The sequence below is a fragment of the Stegostoma tigrinum genome, chromosome 2 (assembly GCF_030684315.1).
Source record: "Stegostoma tigrinum isolate sSteTig4 chromosome 2, sSteTig4.hap1, whole genome shotgun sequence".
Lineage (NCBI taxonomy): Eukaryota > Metazoa > Chordata > Chondrichthyes > Orectolobiformes > Stegostomatidae > Stegostoma > Stegostoma tigrinum.
In genome coordinates this window covers 9,404,845-9,423,215 of record NC_081355.1, presented here as the reverse complement: position 1 = coordinate 9,423,215, position 18,371 = coordinate 9,404,845, and the positions used below count along the sequence as shown (strand labels likewise).

The following is an 18,371-nucleotide window of genomic DNA, read 5'->3' as shown; positions in this document are numbered from 1 at the left end:
GGCAGTGCATTCCAGATCTTCTCTACCTCCTGAGGGAAAACATTTTTCGGCACATCACCCTTGTTTTTTTGCAGATCTCTTTAGATCTAAATCTGTAGAACATAGAACATAGAACAGTACAGCACAGAACAGGCCCTTCAGCCCACAATGTTGTGCCGACCATTGATCCTCATGTATGCACCCTCAAATTTCTGTGACCATATACATGTCCAGCAGTCTCTTAAATGACCCCAATGACCTTGCTTCCACAACTGCTGCTGGCAACGCATTCCATGCTCTCACAACTCTCTGCGTAAAGAACCTGCCTCTGACATCCCCTCTATACTTTCCACCAACCAGCTTAAAACTATGACCCCTCGTGCTAGCCATTTCTGCCCTGGGAAATAGTCTCTGGCTATCAACTCTATCTATGCCTCTCATTATCTTGTATACCTCAATTAGGTCCCCTCTCCTCCTCCTTTTCTCCAATGAAAAGAGACCGAGCTCAGTCAACCTCTCTTCATAAGATAAGCCCTCCAGTCCAGGCAGCATCCTGGTAAACCTCCTCTGAACCCTCTCCAAAGCATCCACATCTTTCCTATAATAGGGCGCCCAGAACTGGACGCAGTATTCCAAGTGCGGTCTAACCAAAGTTTTATAGAGCTGCAACAAGATCTCACGACTCTTAAACTCAATCCCCCTGTTAATGAAAGCCAAAACACCATATGCTTTCTTAACAACCCTGTCCACTTGGGTGGCCATTTTAAGGGATCTATGTATCTGCACACCAAGATCCCTCTGTTCCTCCACACTGCCAAGAATCCTATCCTTAATCCTGTACTCAGCTTTCAAATTCGACCTTCCAAAATGCATCACCTCGCATTTATCCAGGTTGAACTCCATCTGCCACCTCTCAGCCCATCTCTGCATCCTGTCAATGTCCCGCTGCAGCCTACAACAGCCCTCTACACTGTCAACGACACTTCCGACCTTTGTGTCGTCTGTAAACTTGCTGACCCATCCTTCAATCCCCTCATCCAAGTCATTAATAAAAATTACAAACAGTAGAGGCCCAAGGACAGAGCCCTGTGGAACCCCACTCACCACTGACTTCCAGGCAGAATATTTTCCTTCTACTACCACTCGCTGTCTTCTGTTTGCCAGCCAATTCTGTATCCAAGCAGCTAAGTTCCCCTGTATCCCATTCCTCCTGACCTTCTGAATGAGCCTACCATGGGGAACCTTATCAAATGCCTTACTGAAGTCCATATACACCACATCCACAGCTCGACCCTCATCAACTTTTCTAGTCACATCCTCAAAAAACTCGATAAGGTTTGTAAGGCATGACCTACCCCTCACAAAGCCGTGTTGACTGTATTTGATCAAGCCATGCTCTTCCAGATGGTCATAAATCTTATCCCTCAGAATCCTTTCTAACACCTTGCAGACGACAGACGTGAGACTTACCGGTCTATAATTGCCGGGGATTTCCCTATTTCCTTTCTTGAAGAGAGGAATTACATTTGCCTCTCTCCAGTCCTCAGGTACGTCTCCAGTGGAGAGCGAGGATGCAAAGATCTTCGCAAGTGGTGAAGCAATTGCATTTCTCGCTTCCCAAAGCAGCCGAGGACAAATCTGGTCCGGGCCTGGCGACTTGTCCATCTTAATGTTTGACAAAATTTTCAGCACATCAGCTTCCTCTATCTCTATCCATTCCAGCATGCACACCTGCTCTTCAAAGGTTTCATTCACTACAAAGTTCGTTTCTTTCGTAAAGACAGAAGCAAAAAACTCATTTAGGGCTTCCCCTACCTCCTCAGGCTCCACATACAAGTTCCCTATGCTATCCCTGATCGGCCCTACTCTTTCTTTGATCATTCTCTTATTCCTCACGTAAGTGTAAAATGCCTTTGTGCCTTTTATTCCTTCAGAAAGGTTTATCCCTACCTTCACTATCCAGTCCACTTGTGATTTTGAAAAACATCACTTTCACACACTAATCCCTTTATGTTCTTAATAAATGTGACTTATTCAAAAAGCTTTAGCACAATTTTATGCTGGAAATGCACTGTGCTCTCTGACCATGCACATGACCTGAGGAATGGTCAGCCTGCAGGAACTGTTAAAGGCTGAGATTTTCTCACAGCTATAACTGAAATTGCTGAAAGTCCTAAAAAGATCTGACAGTATCTGAGAAAGAGAAACTGATCATTAAATAAACCCTCAGAGCACTCAGAGATGCTGTCCTTCTGAATAACAGTTATCGACCAGAAATGTTCACTATGTCTCTGTCTGTCTCTATCTCTCTTTCCATCTCTCCCTCTCTACCCCCCCCCCCCCCCACCCCCGGCCATCTCCCTCTCTCTCTCTCTCTCTCTGTATATCTGTCATTTTCTGCCCTCCCTCCGTCTCGCTTTCTGTCTCTCTCTATGTCTCTGTGTATGCATATCTATATCTCACCATCTCTCATTCTCTTTCTCTCTCACCCCTCTCCCTCACTGTCTGTCTCCCTGTGTTGCTATCCCTATCTCTCTCTCACTTTCCTTCCCCCTCTCTACACCCCCCCTCCCGCCACCCCTCCCCCCATGTTTTAATTTCAGCTTTCCAGCGTATATGTTTCCCTTTCCCCTTGACTGGCCAATGAGTTTTTTTTTGCTCTCTACTGCAGAAATCTTCACCATACTGAGAACTGGACACCCTCTCTGAAGAGAACTCACTGCTTATGGCTGTCCACTAGAGTGCCTTGATACAACAGCCATGGAAAATCTAATCCTGCCACCACTCACAATCCCATATGGAGCAGACTCTCACTGGATACCTCCCTGAATTCACCCCGTGACACTTCAGGATTGTACCTTTACTGTGGTAAAAAGAAATTCGTTTTGCCTTAATTTCAGAGACCTTTTGGGAATTGTGACAGATCTCTCTGTACCGTTGGCCCACGCCACTCAAAAAGCACCTTGATGTGTTTGCTGTAGAAAACTAGTCGTTGTCGTGTCTGTGATTGTCTTTAACTGGTAGCACACACTTGATGTATTTGGAAGCAAGGTTATTTGTAAGTGATTTGCCAACTGCATTATCTTGATCAACTGAAAAAGTGGTTGCCAAAATACAACTTGGAGGTCTACAGTACCTCTGACATGTTGGTGGTTACTGTCAGTTCATTGGGGATTGATCCCTGGAGCAATGACATTATTGAATCTTTTTTAAATGTTATTTTAAAGTGCACATTTATTTTCATACAATTTTGATCTCAAATTGTTAACTGAATTTACTTTTGCAATGAGTTCAAGGAACTTTCAACCTGAGTTTGTGGAATGAGCATTGCCAATCAATGTAATTTTTTTGCTTTTTCAAAGCAAGTTCTGGTTACGGGAGAATCGAGCACTTCTCTCAGCACTGGGGACAAAGACGGTAAAGTGTGGAAGCAAGAAACAAAATCACAATATCAGAACTTATCCAAAAAGGATAATTGGCTTGAGTGGACAGACACTGAGTGGCAATGGTTCAAATTCCAGTTAAATTTAGGCATTACAACTCAATAATCAGTCTTCATTCAATGGAATTTACTTATGATTGAATAAACTTTAGGTGTTATATATAAAAGTAGGGCATCTCCTGCATGATACAGATACTGAGTCGGGAGTGTGCTTCGCTCAACTTACAATTTGAGAAAACACTTCAAGTCATGATATCTTCCTAGAAAACACCCCCATTTACAATAACAATTTTCATTTACATATCATCTTTAATGTAGAAGAGATTGTTTTAAAGGTGCTTCAATAGTTAAGGGAAAACCAATTTTGAAATCTGCACAAATCTGAACAAACGGGTAGATAGCTAGATCAGGATCACGTAATCAGGACATGGGGAATGCCATTTAGAACTGAGGTGAGGAACTTGTCACTCAGAGATTGTTAAACATTTGAAATTCACAATTCCATAGGGCTGTGAAGTTTAGTCGTTGAGTAGGTTCAGAACAAAGGTAGATAGATTTCTAGATATTAAAGGTATCAAGAGATATAGGGATAGTGCGGGTGTTGAGGTAGAAAATCAGCCACAATCTAGTTGAATTACAACACTAGAATCTATCTGACAATGTGGAAAATTGTCCAGAAATGTCCTGTACCTAAAATGCAGGACAAATCCAACCTGACCAGTTACCGCCCCACCAGGCTACTTTTGATCATTAGTAAAGTGATGAAAAGTGTCAGTAACAGTGCTATCAAGCAGCACCCACTCAGCAATAACCTGCTCAGTGACGCCCAATTTGGGTTCCATCAGGGCCACTCAGCTCCTGACCAAATTCCAGCCTAGGTTCAAACTTGGATTACAGAGCTGAATTCCAGAGAGAACATAAGCTTGCTTTCAACCAACGGTGGCATCAAAGACCCCTAGCAAAACTAGAATCAGTGGATATTACTGGGCGAACTCTCTGTTGGTTGGAGTCATGCCTGACACTTAGGAAGATGGTTGTGTTTGTTGGAGAGTAATCATCTCAATTCTATAAGGTCTGTGCAGGTTAATGTCCTCGGCCCAACCGTCTTCAGCTGCTTCATCAATGACCTTCCATCGCAAGGTCAGAATTGGAATGTTTGCTGATAATTGCATAATTCTCAGCATCATTTGTGATTCCTCAGATACTGAAGTAGTCTATGTTCAAATGCGACAAGATTGAGGTAAATTCCAGGCTTTGGCAGACAAAAGGCTGTTAATATTCATGACACACAAATGCCAGGCAGTGACCATCTCCAATAAGAGAATCTAATCACCACCCCTTGACAATCAATGGTGAACCCCCTGCTAGCAACATCCTGGGAATACCGTTGAACAGAATCCCAACTGGGCTTGTAACATCCATAACACATAAGTAATATAATAGCTACAAGAGCAGATCAGAGGCGAGGAATTCTGTGATGTGTAACTCAGCTCCTGACTCCCCAGATATTGTCCACTATCTACAAGGCACAAGTCAGGAGTGTGATGTAATACTGCCCACTTTCCTGGATGAGTGCAGCCATTCTAGATGCTTGATATCATCCAGTACAAAGCAGCATGCTTGACTGGCACTACACCCACAAACATCCGATCCCTCCACCACTGATGCTCGGTAGCAACGGTGTATACCATCTACAAGATGCACTGCAGAAGTTCACCAAAGGTCCTCAGACAGCACCTTCCAAACCCTCGACCACTTCCATCGAGAAGGACAAGGGCAGCAGATATATGGGAACACTACCACCTTCAAGTTCCCCTCCAAGTCACTCACCATCCTGACTTGAAAATATATCACTGTTCCTTCATTGTCACTGGGTCAAAATCCTGGAGTTCCTTCCTCATGGGGGTTGTGGGAAAACCTACAGCACACAGACTGCAGGAGTTCAGGAAGGCAGCTCCTCAAGGGCAACCAGGGAGGGGCAGGAAATGCTGGCCCAGCCAGCGATGGCCACATCCCACAAATGAATAAAAAGAAAGAATGATGGAGCAGGTTCACGGGGCCAGTATTGATCCAGAGTCCCCATTTTTTTTAAAAAATTAATCACAGCTTCCTATTACCACCTAAACTGTTACATGTTGTGCAGTTTGGGCTATTTCAAAGCCACACTGACTTTACAGCTGTCGAAAAAAAATGGATAGATAAAACTGAAACTTATATGGAACCTTGACTGCTTTAAAGTAGCTGCAACTATCAGATCAATAGTTCGGCAGCAACAGAGCAGGATTTCTAGGACCTAAGTTGCCAGCTGATTCTGACCTGTATCAACAATTCAGTTGATGTGCCAATGTTCAGCCTGCTCAGTAGTGGGGAGGCCACGTTTCCACAGCATGTATACTCGAATGCTGACATCAATCACTGTGACGAAGGTACTGGCCATCCACGTCACACACACACAGTGGAATTTTCCCTGTATTCAACCCCTTAACTGGATCTTTCCGCCATTCATCCTCCACTATCATCAGTGCTTGGGTTGACACTGAGGTCATTGTGTGGGCTGTCACATCATATTATTAGTCAATGGAAAGTCTGTACGTCCCCCCCTTACAGCAACTCCTGTCGTGCCCCCAGGCCACTGAGCCTTATTGCATCTATTATGCACCAAAATCAATTTAATGATGGGTAAAACAAAAATAGAAATTGCTGGAGAAACTCAGCAGGTCTGGCAGCAACTGTGAAGAGTGAAACAAAGTTAACATTTCGGCATGATTCCTTCATAAGAAGTTTAACCTACTTCTTCAGTTCTGAAGAAGAGTCATAGTAGTACTTGAAATGATAACAAAGTGTGAAGCTGGATGAACACAGCAACCCACCCAACACACCTGAGAGTGAAAACTCAAGTTTTTTATTCCTCACTATTTGTGCACGCTCTGATGAAGGGTCTAGGCCCGAAACGTCAGCTTTTGTGCTCCTGAGATGCTGCTTGGCCTGCTGTGTTCATCCAGCTCCACACTTTATTATCTTGGAGTCTCCAGCATCTGCAGTTCCCATTATCTCTGATCACACTTGAAACGTTAACTCTGTTTTTCTGTCTCAACCTGCAGAGTTTCTCCAGCGTTCTCTGTGTTTGTTCAGATTCAGGTGGCTCAGCAGTTAGCACTGCTGCCTCACAGCACCAGGGACCTAGGTTCAATCCCACGCTTGGGTGACTGTCTGTGAGGAGTTTGCACATTCTCCCTATGTCTGCGTGGGTTTCCTCCCACAGTCCAAAGATGTGCCAGTTAGGTGGATTGGTCATTCTATAGTTCCTAGGGATGTTTGGGTTAGACAAGGGAAATCAGGGGTAGGATAATGGGTCTGAGTGGGATGCTCATCAGAGGGTCAGTGTGGACTTATTGGGCTGAATAGCCTGTTTCCCCACTCTTGGGGTTCTGTAATTTCCAGCATCTGCAGTATTTTGCCTTTAATGATATGTACAGAAAGTCTCTTTTTTTACGTATGTCTGACTTATGGACACTAAGATTTACAAAGCAATCCCATACTGGGTGTAATTTCAGCTCTGACAAAGAGTCTAGACTTGAAGCATTAGTTTGGTCTCTCTCTACAGATGCTGCCTGACCCATCATGACTTCTAGCAGTTTTTGTTTATCAATGCAATTTTAGATATCAAACGTAGGAACATTTCCTGTACTCATGAACAGCTGCTTTACTTTATACTGCTTTGTTTTTCGACTTGCATGCAAATGGACTCAAGAATGCCTGCACAAAAACGGAAGTTGCTGGAAAAGCTCAGCAGGTCTAGCAGTATCTGTGAAGAAGATCTGAGTTATTGTTTCAGGTCCGGTGACCCTTCCTCAGAATGTTCTGACGAAGGGTCACTGAACCGAAATGTTAGCTCTGTTTTTTTTTCACAGATGCTGTCAGACCCGTTGAGCTTTTCCAGCAACTATTTGCTCCTGATTTACAGCATCCACAGTTCTTTCGGTTTTTATCAGGAATTCCTGTACCCGTCTAAAGGATGCTGAGCCACAGCCTATTATTATGAAGCTTTGTGAATACAAGTAAAGAAATTGAAATGCAGGAAAATAAATTTTACAGACTATACACGCTTTTTGCCAAATCCATAATGGATGAAGGAAAACCCTAGGCAAAAGCAGAAAAATTTTCTTCATTGCAGCATTCAGGTTCTTCTGAAATAATTCCATTGATTTTACTTTCAGTTCTCAATCTGGGGTGCATTTATCGATCATTCTGTGCTCTTGCTGCTTTCAGTTTTAAACTTGCCTTGCACTAGTCCAGGGTTTTGGTGCTTTCTTCTACTCTCAAAGTTTAAACTAATTTTTCACGTACACCAACTCGCAAATGTTCCACCCTTCCCCCTACCGCAACCCACCTGAGAATGAAAACTCAAGTTTTTTATTCCTTATTATTTGTTCTTAAAACAGAGTCATTGAAGACTGGGAATCCAGTCTTGTGAAGCTTTTCTATACGGTCTGCAATTTTTTATGTTGTATTTCAGTGACCAGAGCAGTACCCTGAGACTCAGGGTATGCTGGACTTGAACACTGTACAGTTTAATCAAGGTTTGGTGTTTGCTGGTATGTTTAAAATATTAGGATGTTTACAGCACAAATGGAGGCCATTTGGCCCATCATATCGATGCTGGCTTTTTTTTTCTTAAGAGGCACTCAGTTAGCTACGTCTTCTTTTCTCCCTCTCTCATATTTATAATTCCTAAAGTCCAACCTGAGCCCATTCAGGTAAAGGAAGTGATCAAGGTTCATAACGTGGTGCACCTCGAAGTGTTTTTAACAGTAACATACAAACATCAGTGCCCTCATCTTCAATGACAACCTTAATCATGGGGAACAAGCAGGGAAGTGGACGTGAGAAATGTCAGATCAGCCATGATCCTATTGCATGGTGGACTAGATTCATGGGGCCGACTCCTCTTCACTCTGATGGCCAACATGTGGAATGAGGAGGAACTTGGGCATTCTGCAGGTGCCACGTTGGGACAGTCAGGCAATGCTTGTCGTGTTCCTGATCTATGACTCACGCTGGCATAGAGCCATCACCTGGCCATTCATGATTGGTATGCTGTCTCTTGAGTTTTAGTTAGCCATCCCAGTATGCCAGTCACATGCCAGCAGTGCAAGTGAGCCCAGTTTGTGTGACACCTTGCAGCATTTGTTGTCACTGATGGGTGTAATCAGACCAAACCAATTACTCGGGTTTGATTCCAGTCTTTTCTTCCCCATCCTTTCCTGAGTTGGAAGACATGTGTCAATCGTTCCCTTAATCCCCTCTGTTTTAATGAAAACAGCCGCATTTTTTTTTCAAATCTCCACTTTTTGTACTTCTGGACTGCAGCCACCATCTTAGTGAATCAGGATTACAAACAGAGAGTGATGGAGAAACTCAGTGCATCTGTGAAGGCAGAAACTGAGTTACACTTTTGGATTTCAAAGAAGAGCCATTTGGACTCAAAACTCTGTCTCTCACAATGTTTCAGGGGCAGCCGAATCTCCTAAGTATCTACAGCATGTTCTGTTTTCATTTTGGATTTCCAGCGTCTGCAGTATCTTGCTTTTATCTTAATGATTCTGTTTTGTATCCTTTCTAAGGCCTCAATAACTTGCCTAAAGCTTCACACAGTACTCCAACTATGGTGTTACTATATCGTTTGTACTGATTCCCCATCATATCTCGACTTTTTTTTGACGCTGCTGTTGTGTGAAACCAGACTTCCATTTAGAGACATGATTCACTTGAGTTGTTGGTTGTAATGTTTTGTGAACCCAAATCTGGAATCCCTCTACATTTCTATCTCACCCTCCACCCAAACTGTATCACTTCTCATTTACAGACAGACTTACATCTCTACTTGTCTGTTCTGCCACCTCAGATTCACCTTTCTTTGATCCTCAGAAATGCTGTTCCAATATTGCTTTTAAGCGTGAACACTAGCCCATTAATAAACAATGTTTGCAACTTTTCACCCCTTTATATTCCTTATTCATAAGCATCCCATAGTAAATCCATCTTAAAGTCACTGTCATATTCGGACTACTCCTAGCTGTTTCCATTTTACATTTAGTTCGTTTAGGTGACTTATTTCAAATTTATGTCTTCGGGCTGGCCCCTTAGTTGTTTTGAATCTTCTTCAACATAACACCACCTCTTCATTTTTTTACATTTGCACACACTGTATGTGGGACTTCTTAACTTTACACTATGCCTTCATGGTACCTCATTCTAACTGATACTTTTCTTGACTTCTCGAAAGTGGAGCAGTTCCACAGACCTGTACATTATTTACGTTCTCAGGTGTCAAGTTAACTTGCTGTCTGGTCCCTGGTGAAACTTTCACTGTTCTCGGCTTTGGTGAATATACGTGTATCTCTGTCTGTGTACACAATGTGGCTTGTATTTGTGCGTGCATGTATATATGTCTATGTTTGTGACTGTCTGGGTTTGTATGAGTGATCTACGTGTGTGTGTCAGTGTTTGTATGTGTGGTCTGTGTATGCATGATCCATGTGTGTGTGTCAGTGTTTGTATGTGTGGTCTGTGTATGTGTGATCCATGTGTGTGTGTCAGTGTTTGTACGTGTGGTCTGTGTATGTGTGGTCCATGTGTGTGTGCCAATGTTTATACGTGTGGTCTGTGTATGTATGGTCTACATGTGTGTGTCAGTGTTTGTACATGTGGTCTGTGTATGTGTGGTCTACATGTGTTTGTACATGTGGTCTGTGTATGTGTGGTCCATGTGTGTGTGTCAATGTTTGTACGTGTGGTCTGTGTATGTATGGTTTACATGTGTGTGTCAGTGTTTGTACATGTGGTCTGTGTATGTGTGGTCTACGTGTGTGTGTCAGTGTTTGTACATGTGGTCTGTATGTATGGTCTACGTGTGTGTGTCAGTGTTTTGTACATGTGGTCTGTGTATGTGTGGTCTACGTGTGTGTGTCAGTGTTTGTACATGTGGTCTGTGTATGTGTGGTCTACGTGTGTGTGTCAGTGTTTGTACATGTGGTCTGTGTATGTGTGGTCTACATGTGTGTGTCACTGTTTGTACGTGTGGTCTGTGTATGTATGGTCTACGTGTGTGTGTCAGTGTTTGTACATGTGGTCTGTGTATGTGTGGTTTACGTGTGTGTGTCAGTGTTTGTACGTGTGGTCTGTGTATGTGTGGTCCATGTGTGTGCGTCAGTGTTTGTATGTGTGGTCTGTGTATGTATGGTCTACGTGTGTGTGTCACTGTTTGTATGTGTGGTCTGTGTACGTGTGGTCTATGTGTGTGTGTCACTGTTTGTACGTGTGGTCTGTGTATGTGTGGTCCATGTGTGTGTGTCAGTGTTTGTATGTGTGGTCTGTGTATGTATGGTCTACGTGTGTGTGTCACTGTTTGTACATGTAGTCTGTGTATGTATGGTCTACGTGTGTGTGTCAGTGTTTGTACATGTGCTCTGTGCATGTATGGTCTACGTGTGTGTGTCAGTGTTTGTACATGTGGTCTCTGTATGTGTGGTCCATGTGTGTGTGTGTCAGTGTTTGTATGTGTGGTCTGCGTATGTATGGTCTACGTGTGTGTGTCACTGTTTGTACATGTGGTCTGTGTATGTGTGGTCTACATGTGTGTGTCAGTGTTTGTATGTGTGGTCTGTGTATGTATGGTCTACGTGTGTGTGTCAGTGTTTGTACATGTGGTCTGTGTATGTATGGTCTACATGTGTGTGTCAGTGTTTGTACGTGTGGTCTGTGTATGTATGGTCTACGTGTGTGTGTCAGTGTTTGTATGTGTGGTCTGTGTATGTATGGTCTACGTGTGTGTGTCAGTGTTTGTACATGTGGTCTGTGTATGTGTGGTCTACGTGTGTGTGTCAGTGTTTGTACGTGTGGTCTGTGTATGTATGGTCTACATGTGTGTGTCAGTGTTTGTACGTGTGGTCTGTGTATGTATGGTCTACGTGTGTGTGTCAGTGTTTGTACGTGTGGTCTGTGTATGTGTGGTCTACATGTGTGTGTCAGTGTTTGTACGTGTGGTCTGTGTATGTATGGTCTATGTGTGTGTGTGTGTCAGTGTTTGTACGTGTGGTCTGTGTATGTATGGTCTACATGTGTGTGTCAGTGTTTGTACATGTGGTCTGTGTATGTATGGTCTACGTGTGTGTGTCAGTGTTTGTACGTGTGGTCTGTGTATGTGTGGTCTACGTGTGTGTGTGTCAGTGTTTGTACGTGTGGTCTGTGTATGTGTGGTCTACGTGTGTGTGTCAGTGTTTGTACGTGTGGTCTGTGTATGTGTGGTCTACGTGTGTGTGTCAGTGTTTGTACGTGTGGTCTGTGTATGTGTGGTCTACGTGTGTGTGTCAGTGTTTGTATGTGTGGTCTGTGTATGTGTGGTCCATGTGTGTGTCAGTGTTTGTATGTGTGGTCTGTGTATGTATGGTCTACGTGTGTGTGTCACTGTTTGTATGTGTGGTCTGTGTATGTATGGTCTACGTGTGTGTGTCACTGTTTGTATGTGTGGTCTGTGTATGTGTGGTCTACGTGTGTGTGTCTGTGTTTGTATGTGTGGTCTGTGTATGTATGTTCTACGTGTGTGTGTCACTGTTTGTATGTGTGGTCTGTGTATGTGTGGTCTATGTGTGTGTGTCACTGTTTGTATGTTTGGTCTGTGTATGTATGTGTGGTCTGTCTTTGTGTGTATGTAGTCTATATTTGAACGTGGGATAATGGGAACTGCAGATGCTGGAGAATTCCAAGATAATAAAATGTGAGGCTGGACGAACACAGCAGGCCAAGCAGCATCTCAGGAGCACAAAAGCTGACGTTTCGGGCCTAGACCCTTCATCAGAGAGTCTATATTTGAACGCGTGTGTGTTTGCATGGCTGTCTGTGTTTATTACTGTGTGTGTGTGCGTGTGTTCTGTATGTATGGTCTCTGAGTGTGTCTGTACATGCACTAACTGTCCCGTGTTTTAACGGATTCCTCCTTCATGTGACTGCTTGTCCTACGTGCCTTAATTTTTAGTTATAGACCCACATTTCTAATACAGCCTATGGAACACCAATTCTGGGAGTCTCTGGGTGAGTCTGAGTGATTCGTGTTTGCCTGCAAGTGACTGGCTTGGTCAGCAGAGAAATACCTCTGTTGTGAATCAACAAGAAAAGTTGATTTTAGACATGACTCCCCAGCAATTATAATTTCAAGGCTAGCCACCATCTGCATGTTAAAATCCTGCTTGACCACATCCCCACTGACAGGAGCATTAAAAATCACTTCCACATCTCCAACCCAGTCCAATGGTCAAAGTGTCCCTTATTTGATTGGAATTGGTTATCCTGTTTCATCAGTGCACAGTCATTGTCTGCTTTCATTTGCAATTCCAACAGTTAGTTTAGGGAACAAATTTAAACAGAAAAATGTGCACAGTCCGATTGGAATATTGTTAAAAAAAGTCCAAGTGCCAGTGCTCATATGGGAATGTTAGACAGTCAAATGGTGCTCGCAGTTCCTTTGTTTCCAGGCCTGGAAGGCCCAAAGTAGCCCTCAATCTCCACAGTTCACACCAATCTCTCATGACGTTGCAGGGTTTATTGATTACACCTCCAACTGTAATTCCATGACTAGACTGCAGTCAGTCACCAGACACAGGTGTTTGTAGCACATGTCTCGCCTGCTCCAAAAAATGGGGTTTAAAAAGTTTTAAATTAGGTGCCTGGGTGGTGTAGATTTGAATGGATGGATTTAGCAGGATTCTTCAAGGTCAAAAATCAAACGGCATCAGCTTGCAGTCCAACAGTTTATTTGAAAACGCAAGCTTTTGGAGTCTCGCTCCTTCTTGAGGTGTTAGTTCAGGTCTTAGAAGGAGCAGGACTCTGAAAGCTTGTGTTTCCAAATAAACCAGTTGGACTCTAACCTGGTGTTGTGTGATTTTTGACCTTGTGAACCCCAGTCCAAAACGGGCACCTCCACATCATGGATTTTTCAGTTAAAGAAAGTGGAGCAAAGAAATCACTGAGGAATGAGCATATAACTGTAAAACGATAGAGATCTCTATGCACACAGAGAGGACAAAGAATAGGGCAATAGGGAAGGAAAATAGTCTGAAGATAGGCAATCAGCCATACTCCTAGTAAAAGACAAAACAGGTTCGAGAAGCCATATGATTTGCTCCTGCCCTATTTATTTACATTCAAGGAATACAAAAGGCATTTTCTTTATAATGTTGAATATGGCTGTTGTTACAGGGAAAATAAAAGTGATGCTGTATGCCACGTCAGTCAGGTAGCTGCCCTGCTGGACAGTGTGCAAGGCAATAAACAGTAAATGTGTTGTTAGGCATGAATCAGACAAATATTAAACCCATCCAATCAAAAAGATTCCTGGCTCTGATGAAGAGTCATTCCAAACTCGAAACTTTAACCCTGTTCCTCTCTCCACAGATGCTGCCTGGGTTTCTCCAGCTTTCTGTGTGTTCCTTGTAAACAATTGGATTTATTCAGAATCAATGTCTCTTAAAGCTATGAGACTTAACACAGCAGAATTAATATATCCAGTGATACTTTGCTTTCCTAATATAAATTCTTCTGGAAGATTGCACAGATTTCGAGGTATATTGGTTTACCCAGCTACACATACTAATAATTCAGAAGCATTCCCATGAACTAAACACTGCGTTGGTATGTACACTGTGTCGCGTGTGATGTTTCCTCCGGAGACATCAAACACAGACAAAAAGAATTGGAGTTCATCCCACATAATCGAGTCCCCATGTGAACATTGAATGATATTCTGTGATAAAAGCTCTTTTAATAATGTGCCATATCTTTCTAATCAAAGTCTGTATTGAGAATCAAGTATTGTAACATGTTTTAAAATATATATGGGTTTGGAAAATAAAGTGGATGTACTTGAAGCTGTCATGAATTTGCATTGGTCGCATCATTTGGGTGCTTTTCTTTTAGACTAATCTGTAAAATGAGTTCTTCTTTAAATAGGCTAGAGGCTGTTTGTCCGGGAACTTTAAAAGCTATCGGGGCTCTTGTGGGTAGACCTAGTTCAAGTCTCACCTGCTCCAGACGTCTGTCACAACATCTCTGAATAGCTTGATTAGTAACTATCTAGAAGCAATCAAGCCTCCAATGTGGTGAAGTTGGACATGAAGCTGAAATGTAGTACAGGTGGAGTTCTGGTACAGGATGTGAAACTTATACTCAGAATGGTCATTTGGAGTTAAATTGCCTATGAGTGCCCATTACCAAGGCTACTTTGCATTTTAATGGTGACCCTACTTGGTCTAATGCCCTTTCCTGACCAGCTGAATGGGAGCAAAAACAGGAGGAGAAGCCAATAATATTTATGATTGACACATACTGGTCCAACTCATGTTACATACATCAAACAGGGCTCCAATATAGGCACTGCTTTCATATTCCCAGTATTACTGGTTTCCTTTTTAATTGTGTGCTATGTTTTGTAGTTAGATTAGATTCCCTACAGTGTGGAAACAGGCCCTTCAGCCCATCAAGTCCACACCACCCCTTGCAGCATCCCACCGCCTTGCAGACCCAGCCCCTTATAACGCACACACCCCTGAACACTACAGGCAATTTTCCATGGCCAATCCACCTAGCCTGCATATCTTTGGACTGTGGGAGGAAACCCGTGCAGACACGGGGAGAATGTGCAAACTCCACACAGACAGTTGCCCGAGGGTGGAATCGAACCCGGGTCCCTGGCGCTGTGAGGCTGCAGTGCTAACAGTTGTATCAGCTTTCGAGGCTAGCTTGATTTTCGACGTTTGAAAAGGAATTTCAAATGTTTTCGGAGGCACACTGGAAAGACTTGGCTGACAATATTTATTCCAGGATATCCCTGAGGACTTTAGAATGAGTGTCATGCCATTTGCATGAGGAGACACTAGGAGAAAGGGAGTGCTTGACGGAAGCTGTGAAGAGTTTATCTGGTTTGCAGGAGGAATGGGAGAAGGACCTGAGACCAGACATCACAGCAGCGGCCTTCTGTGCAGCCTCGTTCCACTTGGCTCCTGACCTAATTTAAAACCTATTGCCGTGTGTGTCATCCAAACAACTCCACATCCCCCCTACAGAAAGAGACCCAAAGCCTACATTTACTGCTCCACAAAAATTATAGTTGGTCAGTGCTCGAGTGGAAAAACCTGCTTTGACACTCTGAGGACTGTTCAAGTTCTGAGATAATCAGCAATGAAGACCAAAATGATGTTCTAAATCCACACATCCGTAGAGATAATGGGAACTGCAGATGCTGGAGAATCCAAGATAACAAAGTGTGGGGCTGGATGAACACAGCAGGCCAAGCAGCATCTCAGGAGCACAAAAGCTGATATTTCGGGCCGAGACCCTTCATCAGAGCTTGGGGTCCAGGCCCGAAACGTCAGCTTTTGTGCTCCTGAGATGCTGCTTGGCCTGCTGTGTTCATCCAGCTCCACACTTTGTTATCTTCCATGCATGTCACGCATTCACTGCCTGTTCTCAATCTTTCCCCTAAACAGCCTGCGCTCTCCCATTACTGTGCTGAAGTGTTCATTGCCCACATCTGAGTGACTGAGGGTTTTGTAGGTGCCATATTTTTTGAAGTGAAGCATGTGTAGAGAGGCGGGTGAGTGACTGCCACACAGTGAAGCAGGAATAGGTGGGCGTTGCTGGCATCCCCAGAGTGCTTCCATTACAAGGCTTGTCATGCCTGATACAAACGACAACAGAAACTGCGGCAGACATTCGGCAGGTCTGGCAGTATCTGTGGATGGAGAAAACAGAGTTAACATTTCAAATCCTGTGACCCTTCATCAATTCTGAAGAAAGAGTTATAACAGACTCAAAACTCTGTTTCTCTCTCCACAGACTCAGCCAGACCTGCTGAGTTGATACAGTAACTCCTGTTGTTTAATTCAGATCTTCAACAGCTGCAGTTGTTTTGTTTTATTTCTGTCTGTCATGTCACTAGACAACCACTGAGAGCCCGATGTTAAACATAATCATATGTTCTTTGAGGAAGTCATGAGACAGGTTGACGAGGATCGAGCAGTGGATGTGGTGTACATGGACTTCAGCAAGGCATTTGATAAGGTTGCCCACGGCAGGCTCATTCATAAAGTCAGGAGGTATGGGATACAGTGTGATTTGGCTGTCTGGATTCAGAATTGGTTGGCTGACAGGAGGCAGAGAGTGGTTGTAGATGGTAAGTATTCTGCCTGGAGGTCAGTGCTGAGTGGTGTCCCGCAGGGCTCTGTTCTTGGGCCTCTGCTCTTTGTAGTTTTTATAAAGGACTTGGATGAGGAGGTTGAGGGGTGGGTTAGTATGTTTGCTGATGACACAAAGGTTGGAGGTGCCATCGATAGTATCGAGGGCTATTGCAGGCTTCAGCGAGACATTGACAGAATGCAGAGCTGGGCTGAGAAATGGCAGATGGAGTTCAACCTGGATAAATGTGAAGTGATGCATTTTGGAAGGTCGAACTTAAATGCTGAATATAGGATTAAAGGCAGGATTTTCGGCAGTGTGGAGGAACAGCGGGATCTTGGTGTTCAACTGCATAGCTCCCTCAAAGTTGCCACCCGGGTGGATAAGGTTGTTAAGAAAGCATATGGTGTTTTGGCTTTCATTAACAGGAGGATCGAGTTTAACAGCCGTGAGGTTATGCTGCAGCTCTACAAAACCCTGGTGAGACCGCACTTGGAATATTGTGCCCAGTTCTGTTCGCCCTATTATACGAAAGATGTGGAGGCTTTGGAGAGGGTGCAAAGGAGGTTTACCAGGATGCTGCCTGGACTGGAGGGCTTGTCTTACGAGGAGAGGTTGACTGAGCTCGGACTTTTCTCTCTAGAGAGAAGGAGGAAGAGAGGTGACCTGATCGAGGTGTACAAGGTAATGAGAGGCATGGATAGAGTCGATAGCCAGAGACTTTTCCCCAGGGCAGGATTGACTGCCACGAGGGGTCATAGTTTTAAGGTGTTAGGAGGAAGGTATAAAGGAGACGTCAGAGGGAGGTTCTTCACCCAGAGAGTTGTGAGTGCATGGAATAGTTTACTAGTGGTAGTCGTGGAAGCGAAGTCATTAGTGACATTTAAGCGACTGCTGGACATGCACATGGACAGCAGTGAATTGAGGGGAATGTAGGTTAGGTTATTTTATTTTTGGATTAGGATTATTCCACGGCACAACATCGTGGGCCGAAGGGCCTGTACTGTGCTGTACTTTTCTATGTTCTATGTTTGGAGGATGTGGATTTGAATCCCACCATGGCAGATAGTGAAGTTTGAATTTTGTTAAAATCTGAGATTGAAAAATCTGGTTTAATGGCGACAACTATGGGTTATTGGAAAAACCCAGTTGGTTCACTAATGTTCTTTAGGGGAAGGAAATCTGTCATCCTTACCCTGACCTACATGTGACTCCAGACCCACAGCAATGTAGTTGACACTTAACTACCCTCTGAAATGGCTCAGCAAGCCACTCAGAACAAGGGGTATTTAGGAATGGGCACTAAATACTGACCCAGTCAGCGACACCCACATTCCTAAAACAGCCTTTGTTCAGCTTTCAGCACCAGTGAATGTGGTCGGACTGCAATAAGGAACAGGTCCACAGGACTTTGATAACTCACCTGCACAGGAGGTAAGGAGGATTGTTCAGAAAGCATTAGTGACAGGGTTTCCATTGATGGGAGGACAGGACAGTAGGACTGCAAGCAGGATGATACAGTCACACAGCACGGAAGCAGACCCTTCAGTCCAACTCGACCATGCAGACTGAGTTTCCCAAACTATACTAGTACCACTTGCCTATATTTGGCCCATATACCTCTGAACTTTTCCTATTCGTGTACGCGTCCAAATGTCTTTTAAATGTTCCAACTGAACCTGTATCTACCACTTCCTCTGGAAGTTCATTCCATACATGCACT

General features: G+C 43.7%; 1 protein-coding gene across 3 annotated transcripts in view; it reads left to right on the top strand.

The window, feature by feature from the left end:
• Positions 1-14,347, top strand: part of LOC125448607 (rab effector MyRIP-like) — a 328,324-nt gene extending 313,977 nt beyond the window's left edge. For all 3 annotated transcript variants that reach the window (XM_048524019.2, XM_048524027.2, XM_048524011.2), the window contains one exon: positions 2,651-14,347. The gene's annotated coding sequence lies outside the window, so the exon portion shown is untranslated. The remainder of the gene's footprint in view (positions 1-2,650) is intronic.
• The last annotated feature ends 4,024 nt before the right edge of the window (positions 14,348-18,371 follow it).